The sequence below is a fragment of the Juglans regia genome, chromosome 15 (genome assembly GCF_001411555.2).
Source record: "Juglans regia cultivar Chandler chromosome 15, Walnut 2.0, whole genome shotgun sequence".
Classification (NCBI taxonomy): Eukaryota; Viridiplantae; Streptophyta; class Magnoliopsida; order Fagales; family Juglandaceae; genus Juglans; species Juglans regia.
In genome coordinates this window covers 10,492,999-10,511,115 of record NC_049915.1, presented here as the reverse complement: position 1 = coordinate 10,511,115, position 18,117 = coordinate 10,492,999, and positions in this window count along the sequence as shown.

Genomic DNA, 18,117 nt, shown 5'->3' with positions numbered 1-18,117 from the left:
CCTTTGTAATCTGGGTTCTTGAGACGGGTTCTTCAACGGGTCTAGATTTTAATATAATCTAGGTTCTTGAAACGAGTTCTCATCGGATCTAGGTTCTCCATCCATTGAAGTGATTTTGGCTTTCTTGGGAAGTTTTCAAATTGACTGTGGGTTCAAGGGATTCCGTTCCCGCGGGTTCATATCATTTGGTATTCAGAGCAAGGTTTCCAATCAGGTCTGATTCTATCTTTTCATTTTAGCATCCTTTAATTTAATTCTAGGGCTTCATTGTTCTAGGGTTGCCAAAAAAAAAAGAAACAAAAAGTAGGCTGCCGAAATTCTTAGGGTTTTGGGTTTGGCTGAAATTTGCATCACCTAGGGTTTCAAAATTCTAGGATTTCCTGCATCTCTAAGTTTGTCAATTGCTTGGAGTGTCGTTCCATTGATTCTCTTCTACTTCATTGTCCATGCTTGTGTGTTTGAATTCAATTGGTTCGTTTTCACAACTGACTATTGCTGTTTGTGGATGAATTAGAGAAAAGAAAAGAAAAGAAAAGAAAATTCGAAAAAAAAAAAAAGAGGATGAAGAAAAGAGAAGGTAGCATATTCAAAGTTACTACATAGTTACAACAAAGAGAAAGAAAGTAATTTGTTGATTAAACCTTATGATCAAAGGGGCTGCTGCATACATCACTCAAGTTGGTATCTTGTCTTATTGTTACTCTTCGTTCGTATAACTTCATTGATTCTCATGTCATTTTTATTCCTTCATGTTTCTCTTGTTCTTGTTTCCTGGATCTAATTACTAGTTGGGATAATACAAGGTTATATTGTTTTGATTTAGTTCAACTAGTTCTTAAAGAACTTGAGTGGGAAAACTCTTGAGGTAAAAGGCAAGAGAGTGTGAGACTATTATCGGGAAAAAGCCATTAAGAGTGAAACACAAGTAGAGTGCCATTATTCGAGTTGAAACACGTAAGGGAGTGTGTGAGGTTTTCTTTTTTACCACTATCATTCTTCTGTGCAGCACCTTGTAATGTCTCATCGGAGTAGCTCATCACAAAGGGGGCGAGCAGATAACTCATCCTTTGTGTTGCATGCCATGCAACAAGAGTTTGAGCGGTTGAACTTGGTGTTAGGTGAAGTGAGGAATAGTATGGATAATCAAGAAGCAATGGTTAGAAATCTGCAAGGAGTGAAAGATAGGAGGCAACGTGAGCCTAATATTAAGAATGGGTATGAGAATGGAGAGTATGGTGAGAATGAGAAAGTGCTAACATCTGAAGTTGGATTCGGTAGACATAGAAGAGTTAGGCATGGAAGAGGCCTTAGGGCAAACTCAGGGGGTCAAGATAGAGTAGATAAGAACCTTGGAAGCATCAAAATGAAAATACCATCATTTCAAGGTAGAACTGACCCTGAAGTTTATTTAGAGTGGGAGAAAAGAATAGAGTTGTTGTTTGATTGTCATAATTACTCTGAGGAGAAAAAGATGAAGTTGGCTGTAATTGAATTCACTGATTATGCGATTATTTGGTGGGATCAATTAGTATCCAATAGGAGGAGGAATTTTGAGAGACAATATTGAATTTTATTTGTGAGTTGAGTTTTCTCCTCTTGTTCTTGATTGAACTCTTGAACTTATCAAAGGTAAATCACAACCTTTGTGGCGTTCCTCCTTTGTAATCTGGGTTCTTGAGACGGGTTCTTCAACGGGTCTAGATTTTAATATAATCTAGGTTCTTGAAACGAGTTCTCATCGGGTCTAGATTCTCCATCCTTGACTTGATTTTGGCTTTCTTGGGGAGTTTTCAAATTGATTGTGGGTTCAAGGGAATTCATTCCAACGGTTCATATCATTTTGAGAGACCTGTAGAAACATGGAGAGAGTTGAAAGCTATCATGAGGCGGAGATTTGTACTTAGCCACTACTATAGAGACCTCTACCAAAAATTACAAAATCTTATACAGGGTTCTAGGAGTGTAGAGGACTACCATAAGGAGATGGAGGTGGCTATGATTCTGGCTAATGTAGTGGAGGATCGGGAGGCCACGATGACAAGGTTTTTGAGGGGGTTGAATAGGGAGATAGCCAATGTAATTGAGTTGCAACATTATGAGGAGGTAGAGGACATGGTGCACATGGCTATGAAGGTGGAGAGAAGGCTAAAAGGAAAGGGTACATCAAGGAATACTTCGGTTTCTAGTACTTCTTGGAAACCAAAGTGGGACAAAAATGATCAAGTTGTAGCAAAGGGGAAGACCGAACCCTCAAAGGGAAAAGATTTGGATGAGGCTGAAACCTCAAGAAAAAGAGAGAATGAGTTGAAAAACAATTATAAGGCCGAGAGTTCAAAAACAGAGGAGAGTGAAAGAAAAATAGAGAGTGAAAAGAACAAAGAGAGTGAGAGGAAAAAAGAGAATGAGGCCGAAACATCAAAAGAAAGAGTGAGAGAAAAAGAAAATAGAGAGGTAGTAGAGAGTCAAGAAAAAAGAGTGGAGCCACAAGAGGAAAAAGAAAGAGAGATTGTAGAGAGAAATAAAAAGACAAAAGTGAGTTTTTATGCTAAGGCCAGCTTTTATACTAACGAATTTAACGACTCTTTGCCTAGTGTTGTTGTTTCTTTGTTGCAGGGATATGAGGTCGTGATTCCTAGAGGTGTGTTTAGGGGATTGTCACCTATTAGGGAGATAGAGCACTACGTTGATCTTGTGCCAGGTGCGACAATTCCTAACCGACCTTTATTTGAAGAACATGAGTGCCTGACACACTTAAAGGGACAAGGTAAGTTGTTGAGTAGAATGCATGCTAAGTGGGAGGATTGTATTGAGACTTTTCCTCATGTATTCAAATACACACAAGGTATGGAAACTTTTGTGGTTGATGCTTTAGCAAGAAGGTATGTACTTATCTTCATTTTAGATGCAAAATTGTTGAAACTTGAATATGATAAGGAATTGCATGCTAATGATGATGACTTTGCTAGTGTGTATGAAACATGTGAGAAAGCATCGTTTGGTAAGTTCTATAAACCAGATTGGTTCTTGTTTAGAAAGAATAGATTTTGTGTACCTACTAGTTTTGTGCATAAGTTGCTTGTGTGATGGACATGGTGGTTTGTTGGGTAACCATGGTGTAAGGAAGACTTTTGTTGTGTTGCATGAACGTTTGTGGGAATATCATTTGCCTTTCAATGACGTGTTGCATGAACGTTTGTGGAAGTATCAATTGTCATTCATTGATGTGTTGCATGAATGTTTGTGGGACTATCATTTGCCCTTCATTGAATTTGCATATATTTGGAGTAGTCATTCTGGTGTCAAGAAAATATTAGACATTTTGCATGAACATTTATGTTGGTCTAAGATGAAGAGAGATGTCAATTGTATTTGTGGCAGGTGCGTTACATGCAGAATGGCCAAATTTATACTTTTGCCACATGGGTTGCATACGCCCTTACCTATTCCTAGTGAGTCATGTGCAGACATATATCTATGGACTTTGTCTTGGGGCTACCTAGGAAAGAAAGGAGTAGAAATTCTATTTTTGTGGTTATGGATGGATTTATAGAGTTTGCATATAACAGGACCATGCATACAACCACTTTATATTCTCCTTTTGAAATTGTTTATAGACTTAATCTATTTACTCCTTTAGATTTAATGTCTTTATCTGTTGACAACAGGAGTAGCTTGGATGGATGTTCTCAAATTCTTGAACAAATTAATGACAATGCATATGAAATCAATGATAATGTTACTAACATTTTTCCCTTTGATCCAGGTGGAGATTCGAGGTCGAATCCTTTTGAGGAGAGGGGGAATGATGGGAACCAAGGTGGGCCTAGTCTTAAAGATATGTTGCAAGTTCCAGATGGCCAAATACAAGTTCAAGGGCTTAAACGATGAAGATTATGCTTTGATTCATTTCATAAGCTATGGAAAGGGCAACAACATGACTTATAGGCTTTGGACACTTGAAGGCTTTCAACTTATTTAATTAATTTCAAGGACCTATTTTATTTGCTTAGAATAATTGGGTTTATGCCTATGTAAGGGCATGTTGGAAAAGTTATTATTTTATTGAACTAGGGTTAGGGTTACTGTAGCCGAGTTACTGTAGCGGCACTGTAGCCGCGGCACTGTTCATCCAGGGGCACTTTTGGAAGATGGGGTTTATTTTGGCTAGGGTTTCATTAGGTTTTGCTTTAAATACTCTATGTAGCCTCATTCTAATCAGATTATGAAGTTTATGAAATTTGATGAATTTATTCATTGTGAGTTGAGTTTTACTCCTCTTGTTCTTAATTGAACTTTTGAACTTATCAAAGGTAAATCACAACCTTTGTGGCGTTCCTCCTTTGTAATCTGGGTTCTTGAGACGGGTTCTTCAACGGGTCTAGATTTTAATATAATCTAGGTTCTTGAAACGAGTTCTCATCGGGTCTAGGTTCTCCATCCATTGACTTGATTTTGGCTTTCTTGGGAAGTTTTCAAATTGACTGTGGGTTCAAGGGATTCCGTTCCCGCGGGTTCATATCAAAAGAGAAAGTTAGTTCAATGGAAATTATGCTCTATAAGATCCAAGTGTGAAAAAAAAAGAAAAAAAAAGTGAACGAAGAAAAAAAAAAGGTTGAAGTGGTTGAAGATTTGAAAAGGCTACAAGAACTGAGGCGGCTGAATGAAAAAGGTGGGAGGCTGAAAAAAAAATGAAGGTATTATTGCTGGGTTTGTCTTTTATTCAGAGGTGATTTATTCATCATGGTAGAAAAAAAATAGAGAAAACTCAATAAGTGGAGTGTAAATTACTTCAGATTTTATTGAAAGTGTAGTTGGTATTGCTTCATTGATTACAATAACAATAATATCACAAGTATGAGCATATAATTGAGGAATAGTTATGGTTTGAATCATGTGGATATCTCCTTTATTGTTCTTTCCACCAAGTATTTTTCCCAGTTTGCATTGATTTTCCATATCCATTTCTTTCTTAGCCCTCACCCTGTGGCCTATCATTACAACCTGATTAAAGACCTTTTGATCTCTGAGTTTGGTTTGACTACATTAGTGGAGAGGATTTCTGAAAATTTGACTTATGGGATTAAGTTTGAAGAGAATTCTTCTGGTTTCAGTTGTTCTACTTTTATCTGAGTTTGCAGGTGGTTTGGAGTTGAATTGACTATATCACACACACACTCAAGGTCTTAGCTTTAGGTTCAAGTAAATGCTTAACTCTTGCTTGACAAATTGCGAAAATTTTGATTCATTTTCTTTCTATCTTTGATGTTAAAAGAGTAAGAAACTAGTGATGAAATCAAAATTCAGATCATGACTTGGTGAGTGATGAAACTTCACTATGGGGTCTAGTTATAGTCTATAGTGGTCTTTTATTTTATTTTCTTTTTGTTTGAGGACAAATAAAGTTGTAAGTTTAGGGGTGTTTGATGACTTGCATAATTTCTTATATTTTATCACTTCTTAACTTTAAACTTTAGTCTAAATACCCTATTATTGGACTAAAATGCTAAAATGTTAATAGAAATCATTGGAATTAATGTGTATTCTTGAATTGAGTTTCAATTTACTTTGGGATACTACTGAGCAGATTTTTATGTTTAATTTCAGAGTTTATAAAAGAGCAAGTCCAAACCCATTCGAATTCAAAGGACTTTCAAGTGGGCAAGACGTTGAAACAACCTAAGAAGTTTCAATGAGTGTAGGACTCTTCAAATAAGGATAATGATGGACACACTTTAGTATTTTAATCATAACTTTCCGCTCCAAAATTGGATTGATGTAATTCTTAATGCATTGGAAAGATATCTTAAAGGGCTACAAATTTGTCTCTAATAAGGAGTTCCAAATTCGAACTCTTGAAGCACTTACGTGGCTTCCACGTTGAGTCCTAAAATTTAGGCTATTTTGTGTGCGGGAATATGAAGACCTTAGGGTTTCTTTCCTACTCTATTTAAGCATATCATTAGCACGAAATTGGAGAGTTTTTTCAGAGGGGCATTTCTTTGGAGTTTTTCATTTCAGACGTTGCGGCTTGCGAGGGACGACACTGCAGACTGCGATGAGCATTTTCAGTGTTCATTTTCTTCTATTATTCTCTCAGAAAAATTATGGTGAATTCGTTTATGTTGAATTTAATTTTTAGCATGAACTAAATTTCTTTATTCTAGGAAAATGATGTAATCTAATTCTGAACTATGCTTGCTTTCCTATGTTAATTTGAAGTAATTCTCTTCTATATTTGTCTGATTTATTTAGAGCTTGTTGCTTCTAATTAACTGGCCATTAATTAGATGATTTTAATCTTGTGATCTGTTGTCGAAAGAAGGAATTATAAGATAGATCTTGGATATTTCGGCATAGGTAAATATAGAGATCGAAAGACTTATATGAACCTATGTAGTATTAAAATCATTGAACTTATTGCTTTCTTGCTTTATTAATTTGCATACTCTTGTACAAAATGATGAACAAAAATAATTTCCAATTGACTGTCGAAAGAGGCTTTTGGATGTTTGTGGAGATTTGCTAACAAACAGAGGGAATTAAATTCAATTAGTTAGATGAGTAAAGCATAGTGAGGAATTAGGTGAAATCGATTTCCTAGAAGTTTTCTTTCTCATTGATTTGATCTTTGAACAATATCTTTCTTTTCCTTTAAGTATTTTCTTTGAATTAATTTAATTTTAATTTGCAATTACAAAAATCTTAGTGACTTTTCTAAATAAAGTAAAGATTAGTATAATTTCAGTATTTGTCAAAAGTAAGTTACCAATACATGAGGACTATACTCTTCTCTTCACTTTATTATAAAACTATGATACTTTGCACTTGCAGTTTTGCACCGATCAATGACCTTATGGTTTGTATGCCCCAACCCGGGCCAATCGAAGCACCTCTTATTTTTACCACTTTACCCTTCCTTAGTAGAAAACCAATTGATGGCAAAGTAGCAAAGTTAAGAGGTTGGAGTTTTTTGTAACACAAGAAACTGTAAGTAGGAGTTCTAAATGTTAGTAACTTTATCATTAATAACTTAGTTGAAATGCTCAATGTACCCCTGTGTATTCAAAAGATTGTACACAATTTCACTTGAACAACTTTGTTAGTTTTCAATCTTATGACTATTTAAACAATCAAATAGTTGAAGTAAATAAATAAATTTGCATAACGCAACGATTTGTTACGAAGGAAAACCCTTTAAAGAACTCATCAAAGGTAAAACCCTACGAGGCAGCCAAACCCAGAAATACAATTTTATTATTTGAAAATCAAATTAAAAATAAGTTCTCAATTACAAAATTTTTGTCAATTGACTCTCTTACTTGACCAGACAAACGACCTGTTTGTCTTCTACTAGCCAGAACCTCTGGCGATTTTCAAATATTTCCTTTTCTCTTGGGACTCCATTGGCTGAAATCCATTCAATGATCATCCAAACTTGGAGCACGATCACACTCAAGGATAGATGAACAATAAGATGAAAATTCTCAAGGGAATTTTCTCTCTCAAGCACATGGAATATATCCTATCAATAATTCATGGCTAAAACTCCTTAAAAAGTTATTAAACCGAATCCCTTTAAATATAAATTCAAGAAAGAGTTCCAATTGAGGTAGGACTCTACTAACGGATCAAATCTGTTGCGAGAATGTCTCCTGATGGTTGCTGACATTTCGCGATAACTCTTCACTGCAGCTACTAATTTCAGTTCAATCTTCTATTCTGGATAAGTGCAGATCCTTATGGACTCAATTTTCACATAACTGACTTATCTAAAGAAACTCTACGACTTCTAGTTAAACTTAATATTGTTATAAATAAAGTCAATAAATATTTTACATTCATCCACAATGACAAACATAATGATAGGATAAATCATATTATTTTAATCACCTAATTCTAGTTAGATTGTATTTACATTAGTAACATGAAAAATGCTAACTTAGAGTAAAATTATCATTTTACCCTCTACATGTGAAAAAATGACAATTTTACCCTCTACATGTGAGAAAATGACCATTTTATCCCTAACTTAAGGATTTCACATCCTAACTCTAAAAATCACCAAAATTTATATTTTCATGTAAATTTTGTCCTAAACACAAATATAAACTTAGAAAAAAAAATTAAAACTAAACACAACTATGAAAAATATCATAGGGTCGAAACTTCCAAATGCCACTTCTCTTTGATTTTTGTTGCAATTTCTTAAAACTTCAAAACTCATGATCAAAACAAAATATTGTAACCAGGATCCTCTATCAGCTTTAAAACATGCTTAAAACATTAAACAAAAATATACTTCTCATAAACATAAAACTTTTTAATAAAAAGATCCAAACTTTTTTAACTAAAATACAAATTCTTGAATCTCACAAGATTTGACTTATTTCAAAACATCTCCAAGAACTCCAAAAATTCAAAACTTTCTTCTAACATGTTCATAACACATTCCTAAGAACTAACATGCTTTGAATCAATACATAAAATGTAATACCCAGCTCCTTCTTACATACGCTTCTCTCTTTCTGACGTATGTTTCGTCTTGATGACATAAGCAAATCCTGAAGGCAAAGATTATATGATCATCTGCCTTTCTCACTACCGACTGCGAGTCACGTTATGCGTGTCGAACCATGATAGCGTGTCTCAAAAGATATCGTGTGACTTCTAGGGCACGCCCAGTGTTTTAAATATGCTGAAAATATTTATAAGGAGTATTTCCATTGTTATTGACTTAAGATTTGATCTTAAATACGACAGTCATAATATTCTTGAAGAGCTCCAAAAATATTATAATTGCCGGGAATCATTTTAATATTATTATTAAAATGATTTCAATTATTTAAGATATTATGGGATTTAAATTATGTTGAAAGCTTTTTATTAATTAAATGGTTTAACCCTTTTAAATATGTTAAGTGAGACTTCATCATTCTATTAATGATAAAGAATATTATTTTATAAAATAAAGTTAGTTTAAAATAATATTTACCTTAATTCCTCTAAGTGCTTTTAATTAAGTTAATGTTTTACGCATCTTCAAATCAATGTTTTAATTCTTCGTCGTTAGATCGTTGTGTAGACCCCCAGACGAAAGGACTGGGTTAAATACCCAGACCCCCTCTCTTTCCCTCTCATTTTCCCCGTAACTCTCTCTCTCCTCCCTCTCTCATTCGGCGTACGAAGTACGCATCTCCTCCACTCCGAAGCCTTCCAACGCACAGCCCGGCGCCGCCGTGCGTCGCCTGGCCACACCGCCGACACCATCGGCTGCTCCTCACGCCGGTGAGCTCAGCCATGCCAACCCCTCCCCCTCACGCTCCCTCTTCCTCTCCCTTTCGAAGTGTGAAGCCCGAACGGGCTTGGTGCGCGTAGCGCCGGCTCCACCGCTCCCACGGCGAGCTCCTCTCCCACTAGCCATCATCCTCCACCGAAGCCAGCTCCCATGATGCAGTCCTCCCCCTCCTTCCACGGCAAGTACCCGAAATGGGTCTCTAACCCATTTCCCACCGTGCGCCGCCATACGCGGCCACCCACGACCACCCATGGCCACCATGGACCTCCCTCTTCCTCCCCCTTCCTCCTCCACGTGACTCGAGGCCCATAGCCTCTCCCCCACCACACGGGTTCCCCTCTCACGCACGCACGGGTTGCACACCGTGCACCACCATGCACCGCCACCCATGGCTGATGACCGCCATGTCCAGCCTCCTCAGGCCGCCACCAAACCAACTCGACCTCCATTGGCCCCGATCTACCACCCACGAGAGCACACTCTCTCTCACTCTCCCACGGCTTCTCCCCCAAGGAATGGCCAGATCCGCCACCGTGAGCCACCGTGGCGCCGCCTAGACGCCACCACGAGATTCACTGCACCTCCCTTAGCCAAGCCCTATGTCCAAACCATCACTTTATGTGATGGGTAATCACTGCACGTGATGGACAGTCACTGCGTGTGATTGACCGCCACTGTACATGGCTAGATCCGCCATGTTTTTGCCCCTTGCCATCATCACAAGGCCATCACGAGCCATTCCAAGACCACACCTAGCTATCCAAACACCTAAACAGTCACCGTACGTGAGTTAGCCGCCACGTACGACTCTTCCGACATCATCGGCTATGACGGTCAACGAGCAACGCACGGATTATCCCGTCGATGGTATAACCCTCTATCCCTCGTAATTATGTTAGATATTGATTAGTTGACTAGGTTGTGGACTGTGCTGTTAGTATTTGTGGAGTTGTGGCATTGTGATGAAGTGTTGGGCATTCTGTGTAGTGAAGTGTTGGGCTTATCTGTGTTGTATGGAGGTGCATTGTGCCGTGTAGTGTACTGTGATGTGTTGGGTGTAGATGGGAAGTGTTGTGGACTGTGCCATGTAGTGTGATTGGGGAATATGTGCTGTAATGGTGGCACGGTATATGTGGAATGGATACAATGCACACTGAGTGTACTCTGTGTGCATGTGGCGTGTTATATATGTAAGGAGTACAAATGGAATGTACTCCATGTGATGGTGAGGTGCACCATATGGCGGGTACGCCATAATGGTGACATGCCGTGATGTGTATGAAGGGAGTATACGATGGGTGTACTCTGTGTGGGGTATAGTATATGTGAGGAGTACACGTGGAGTGTACTCTATGTGATGGAGTAATGCACCATGTGGCAGATATGCCATAATGGTGATGTGGCATGTGGAATGGGAATAGTACACGCTATGTGTACTTTATGTGTGGCGTAATGTGAGACAAGGAGAGTATATGTAAAATATACCCTCCTGGCGTATTGTGGAACGGGATGAGTACAAGTGGAGTGTACTCAGTGGCGTAGTGCATGTAAGAGGAGCACATGTGGAATGTACTCAATGTGGTGGACGATGCACCATATGGCGTGTATGCCATAATGGTGACGTGGCGTGTTGTATATGTGGGGAGTACATGTGGAATGCACTCCATGAGATGGTGAGATACACCATACGGCGTGTATGCCATAGTGGTGATGTGGCGTAACGTGCATGGAGTATATGCAGAGTGTATATTCTATGTAGCGGAGCGACGTACCATATGGCGAGTATGCCATAGTGGTGATGTGTCGTAGTATGTATGAAGGGAGTATACGATGAGTGTACTCCATATGATATGGTGATGTACCGTATGGCAGGTATGCCATAGTGGTGATATGGTGTGTATGGATGGAGTACATGTGAAATGTACTCTATATGATGGGTGATTCACCATATGGCAAGGATGCCATAATGGTGATGTGTCGTAGTGTATGAAGGGAGTATACGAGGAATGTACTCCATGTGAGATAGTGATGTACCATATGGCGTGTATGCCATAGTGGTGATGGAGCGTATGTAAAGGGAGTACGAGTGGAACGTACTCCCTGTGATGGAGTGATGTACCATATGGTAGGTATGCCATAATAGTAATGTGGTGTGTATGAAGGGAGTATACGTGGAGTGTACTCCACGTAGCAGCGACACTCCGTGTGGCGTGTTGTAGAGATAAGGATGGTTATGTGATTGATGGGCGTGGAATGTGATGGATAGCGTCGGGAACTGTGAAACAGTGTCCCGAAGTAGTTATGGCATAGCCTGTAGTCTGAAGTGACAGGTGTCACTGTGATGGACTTATGGCCAGGAGTATGCGCAAAGTAGCAAAACAAGTATAAGAGTGCGCAGCGGAAGCATGACTGGGGAATGTCACGAAGTGACATGACTATTGACAGTCGTGCTTGTGATGGGTGAAGTAGTGGAACAAGTGTAAGAGTACGCAGCGGAAGCATGACTGGGCAACGTCACAAAGTGACGTGGTTATTGGAAGTCATGCTTATGATGGGTAAAGTGTTAAAGTGTAGAAATGGCGTAACGGGAACGTGACGAGATGTCACGATGTGACGAGAGTACGTGAGGAACCGTACTCGTGATGAGTCAGGAGTGATGTAGTAAAATGTTAGGTAACACGACAAGGTCACAGTGTAGCACTGGAGCAATCTCGGGCTATATAACGTGACATGAAATGTAGTTATGAATGGAGTCTTGTCGTGTTAAGTGTTGGGATGAACTGTCAAAAGGGACGGGTAGCGTGAAGAGTCATGCTAGCCGGATTAAGAGAAGATTGGTATCGGAGTATGGCCCTTGTCCCTACGAGCAGGTGATCAACGTGTTATATACGTTGATCTTAAGTGATAAAAGGGTAAGGTACCTGTGTAACATGGTGAGAGACACGTGCCGGACGGATTCACCATATGTAATGGGTAATCTGTCATGAGCATAGTTGCACGGTGCTTAAGCCTCAGAGTTGGCTTAGGGCCATGTGTCTTGTATGGATGGGAATGAGGATTTAGTGTGGGCCAAGATGCATGAAGGTAGTGACGGATGCATCGTTAGGACTGAGATGTGTGATTTCATCGGTCGGAATTATGCGTCGAATGTGGTTGTAAGAAGAGTAAGACGAATGTCCTAGTGTCTTAATCCTAAGGTGAATAAGGGGTTCACTTTATTGGATGAGCACTTGAGACAAGACTTTGAGTTGGAAGTTGTGGTGACATTAAGTGGTCCTCGAAGGGTTTAACATAGTGAAGGGCACGTAAGTGCACGGGATAGAAGGAGAGTGTTCTAAGTATAGCATAGTTCTAATTATAGTTTAAGTTACTTATGCATTAGATAGAGAATGATGCTAAGGTTATGTGTATGCATGTAGGTTGCCATCTGACAAGCACATGAATGGACTGAATGACATGCAAGTAGCATGGAGTCCAGGTAAGTGTTACGTTCATACTTTTCTAGAATTATCAAAGATACAAGAAATGCTTTTCCTTTAAAATGTTCACGAAAAGACTAAAAACGTTTTAAGAAAGAAAATGCTAAATGTTCAAAAAGTATAAGTATGTACGGCCCCTCATTGGCAGCCCATTTTTACGCACCCCAAAGTATTAATTGTACGCATGTGAATGGATGACTATACGCTGTATCTATTGTATGTATTTTCTAAGAAAAACCCATAAACTGATGAAGATGCATGAAAGGCATGAAAGCAGATGCTTTTGTGAATCCTACGAACCGACGCTCTCCTGTGCACCACAAGGTGATAGTCGCGGATGCCATGATTGAAGACGTTCAAGGTGACGCTTATAGGATGCCACAGAAGCTGACGCTTAAGCCCATGTATGTTCTTAAACGAAGTTTTTCCACGAACGAACTGTTAAAGAGAGGATAGAGCTGAAATGAAATTGAAAAACGAAAAGACCATTTTCGGGCTTACACCCCAAACGATATTTTCTCACGAAAAGAAATGTTTTCTCATAAAAAGAAAGGACTGTTAAATGAAAGAACGAACTGAATGAAAGCTTCAGCTCATTCGAGTTGACATGAACGAATGAATGAAAAGAAATGAAAGCATGAATGTATGAAGACACGTAACGGCCACATGACATGAATGAAAAGGTACCGATGAATGGGCAGATTGCAATGCCGGGTAAGTAGCGCTGGAAGTGCACCCAGTGCTGCCCCTATGAAAAGGGGTTCCTAACCCATGGCCATGGGCAGAATCCGGGTCCAAAGGAAGACCGCTAACCCCAAACACACGGGGCGTAATTGTGTGTACTGGCCTATGAAAGCGATAAGAAATAATGGATGTACGCACGCACGCACGAATGCACATGTATGCACAAGAGCACAAGAGCACGGGCTCTTTAAGAAATGAAGGCACTGACGGGGGAAACGTTTTACGACGAGAAAGCCCTTTTTAAAGTAAAACCCCGTACAGCGACTCTTGAAGAAATGAAGGCACTGACAGGGGGCACGTTTTAAATAAAGGAAAGACTTTTAAAAGAAAAGCCCTGTCCAGTGACGTTTTCAAACGAACGCACACAAGACACGTAGGCACGCACGTAATAGTATGTACGAATGATGAATGCATGAATGAAAACCTATGTTGTTATATTTTAACTGTATGAAGTAATGCTTACGAGTCTTCGACTCATTTTAGTTTTTATGCATGTCCCTCCCCCTCACAGGAACTACACGATCAGGACGGACACGGCCCATGGGGAAGAGCACGGAAGTCTAGGCACGAATTTTAAACGTACGAGGCCTTTTTATTATAAGATTTATGTTTTCCACTGTAACCCTCTTTTATGATCAAAGCACATTTTATTTATAAACGTAGAGTCTCGCACCCTGGGGATGCAAGTGAAAAGTTTTAAACAGGACGGTAATTCCCATCGTCCTTTTTATAAAATTATTTTAGAAAAAGTCCCACCACAAGGATGGGCGTTACATAAAAGTCACCAAAAATCACAAAATCTCACTTGAAGTACTTGGCTCCAACACTTGGTAAAAAACATAATGTTTTTCTCAACTTTGATTTGATCAAACACTTGATCCGAGACAAACCATAATTAAATCTTCAAACCAATAACATCATATGGTTTAAAAACACGTTCTAAATTAGATCCAAGCATTAAACTTAAAATCATATGGCTAAAAAATAAACTAAAACATTGATCTAGCGAAAATCATCAAACTTTTGACCTAACTGAGTATTCTCTTGAATAAAAATCATATCTTCACAAATCAGCACCTAAAAGCTTCAAATCAACATCCTAACATGTAGATCCAAGGTTTAGAATAATCAAATATTAATATCAAAGTCATTAGAGTAAGATTAAACCACAAAAGATCCAAACTTTCTTAATACAGAAATTGTTTTTCTCATTCCGGTTTCTAAGTTTCTAGATTTAAGAAAATCCAAATCCTTATGAAGGTGCTCCAATCCTTTGGGTTTTCTACTACAGTTTGAGGACTGATTAGCAAGTGTATTACTACGCCTTGGTATTCTATATTAATGAATGGTACGATGAAAGGCTTTTTTAAGGTTGGTAGAAGATTGAGACAAGGGGATCCTTTGTCGCCTTATTTGTTTATTATTTTACAGGAAGTCCTATCTCAGTTAATAAAACAAAGGGTGGAAGAGAAAAGTTTTGGCCAATTCACTCAAGCTAGAGGTACTACTTTAGTCTCTCATCTAATGTATGCAGACGATGTGGTCATATTCACTAATGGAGGTCGTAGATCAATTCGATGAATTCTAAATATTTTGGCTACATATGAGAAGTGGTCTGGTCAATTGATAAATAAAGAGAAAATTGCTATGTATTTGTCAAAAAAAATCCAATAGCTAGAAGAAGAAATCTCAAAAGATTGACGGGTTTTTCGGAAGGAAAATTTCCTTTTAAATATTTGGGGGTTCCTATTGTTTCTGGAAGACTTAAAATTGGAGATTTGGAGGAGTTGGTGAGTAAGGTTAAAAGAAAAATAAGTGGATGGAAAATGAGATTGTTATTGGTGGGGGGAAGAGTGATTCTACTTAGACATGTTCTTGCTAGTATGGCATTACATCTACTGGCAGTTTTGCAAGTTCCTAAATTAATTATCTCTTCTTTAAATCGATTAATGAGTTCCTTTTTTCGGGGAGAAAGTGATGGAAGGGGAAAGAAAAAATGGGTTGCTTGGAGTAAAATATGGAGGCCAATAGGAGAAGGAGGGTTGGGTATTAAATCTTTGGATGAAATGAAAAATTCTCTTCATTTAAAATTCGCCTAGAAATTGATGCATGAAAATTCTCTTTGGGCAAACTTTTTTTGTTCAAAATATGTGGGGAATAAACCTTTAATACTTTTGGGTTCTCAAAAGGGTACAAGTTTTTGGCGTATGATTGTTAGAAGTATCCCTACTGTCTTGAGCAATTCTAAATGGAAAATCAGAGAAGGAAATGTATTTTTCTGGTATGACAAGTGGCTGGATCAGGGACCTTTTGCTGAAAATGTTTTTGTGAGTGAGCAACCTCTATTGAAAGTTAAAGACTGCCAACTGGCTAGAGTATGGGATATGGCATTGTTAGATAGGCTGGAGGGGACTAAAACTGCAGAAAGGGCACTAAATGTCCTTGCTAATCGTAAAGAGGGAAATGATTTGTTAATTTGGACTAAAACTGAAAGTGGTAAGTTTTCCACCAAATCAGCCTGGGAATGTGTTCGGGTAAGAGGCTAGAATTTTGAGGGGCATAAATGGATTTGGAATAATATGCTTCCAAAAAACTTTTCTATTCTAATGTGGAAGGCATGGCATGGGGCTTTAGCAGTGGATGATAGAATTAAGTGAATTGGAATTCCTTTTGTCTCAAAGTGTAACTATTGTAATCAAGGAAAATATGAAGATTTAAATCACGTTTTATTTAAAGGAGAGGTTGGAGCTGAGGTTTGGAAAACATTTGGAGCTTTTCTTGGTTTGCCGGTTGGAAGAAGTTGGCATGAAACCTGTCTTAGTTGGTTTAGGTGAGCTTCAAATGTCTCCCAAATAGGTGTCATTTTGGGTGTATTACCTACTATTATTTCGTAGAGGTTAAGAAGGTGTAATGCCCGTATGGAAGGTAAGGTTGAATCTGCCCTGGTGGTGTGGCAATCTATCAAACAGTGGATAGGCGTGATTTGTCAAGGTTTTTCAAAACCAAAGAAACTTACTCAAACCGACTCTTACATTCTTAATAGTCTGAATATATCTCAATTTCCAATCAAACAACAACCAATAAATTTTATATCATGGTCTAAGCCGTCACAGGGGCTTGTGAAACTGAATACGGATGGAAGTTGTCTAAGGAATCCAGGAGCTTCAGGGGCTGGAGGTGTTATTTGGGACATGCAGGGAGCTTTATTGTTGGCGTTCTCCATGAATCTCGGGTATGGAAACAAATACTTATGCAGAATTACAAGCGTTGGTGGAGGGAGTTAAACATTGTAAAAAGATGAATTTTGTAGCAGTAGATATTGAAATGGATTCAAAAGTGATTTTGTCATGGTTGAAGAACAATAGATGTGGTATCTGGTATTTTGAGGAATTTTGGGAGGAACTTCAAGATTTGCTCCTATCTATGGATCCAAAGTGATATGAACCCGCGGGAAAGGAATCCCTTGAACCCACAATCAATTTGAAAACTCCCCAAGAAAGCCAAAATCAAGTCAATGGATGGAGAACCTAGACCCGATGAGAACTCGTTTCAAGAACCTAGATTATATTAAAATCTAGACCCGTGGAAGAACCCGTCTCAAGAACCCAGATCACAAAGATGGAACGCCACAAAGGTTGTGATTTACCTTTGATAAGTTCAAAAGTTCAATTAAGAACAAGAGGAGTAAAACTCAACTCACAATGAATAAATTCATCAAATTTCATAAACTTCATAATCTGATTAAAATGAGGCTACATAGAGTATTTAAAGGAAAACCTAATGAAACCCTAGCCAAAATAAACCCCCATCTTCCAAAAGTACCCCTGGATGAACAGTGCCGCGGCTACAGTGCCGAGCTACAGTAACTCGGCTACAGTAACCCTAACCCTAGTTCAATAAAATAATAACTTTCCCAACATGCCCTTGCATAAGCCCCCTTAAGTGCTTCCCATAATAAACTCAATTATTCTAAACAAATAAAATAAGTTCTTTAAATGAATTAAATAAGTTGAAACCCTTCAAGAGCCCAAGCCTTTAAGTCTTGTCGTTGCCATCTTCCATAGCTGATCAAATGAATTAAAACTGGATCTTCATCCTTCAAGCCCCATCTTGAATGTTGGGCTCTTGCTAAACTTGTCCCAAGTGGATTGCATCAATCATTGCATTGTCTCCTTGATCTTCTTGGCCCATCTGGAAGTTGTAAATGATCTTTAAGACTAGGGTCATCTTGGTTCCCATCATTCCCCCTCTCCTCAAGAGGATTTGACCTCGAATCTTCACCTGGATCAAAGGGAAAATGGTAAGTAACATTGAAAATAGTAGAAACATGATACTTACCTGGAAGATCCATTAGACATGCATTTTCAATAATTTGTTCAAGAATTTGGAATAGTCCATCCAAGCTACTCCTATCATCAATTGGTAAAGACTTTAAATCTGAAGGAGGAAATGGATTAAGTATACAAACAATTTCAATTGGTGAAAATTTAGTAGTAGCATGAACACTCCAATTATATGTAAACTCAATGATTGGCAAACAATATTCCCACAAATGTTCATGAAGCACATCTAAAGTCTTCCCCGAACCAAAATGACCAC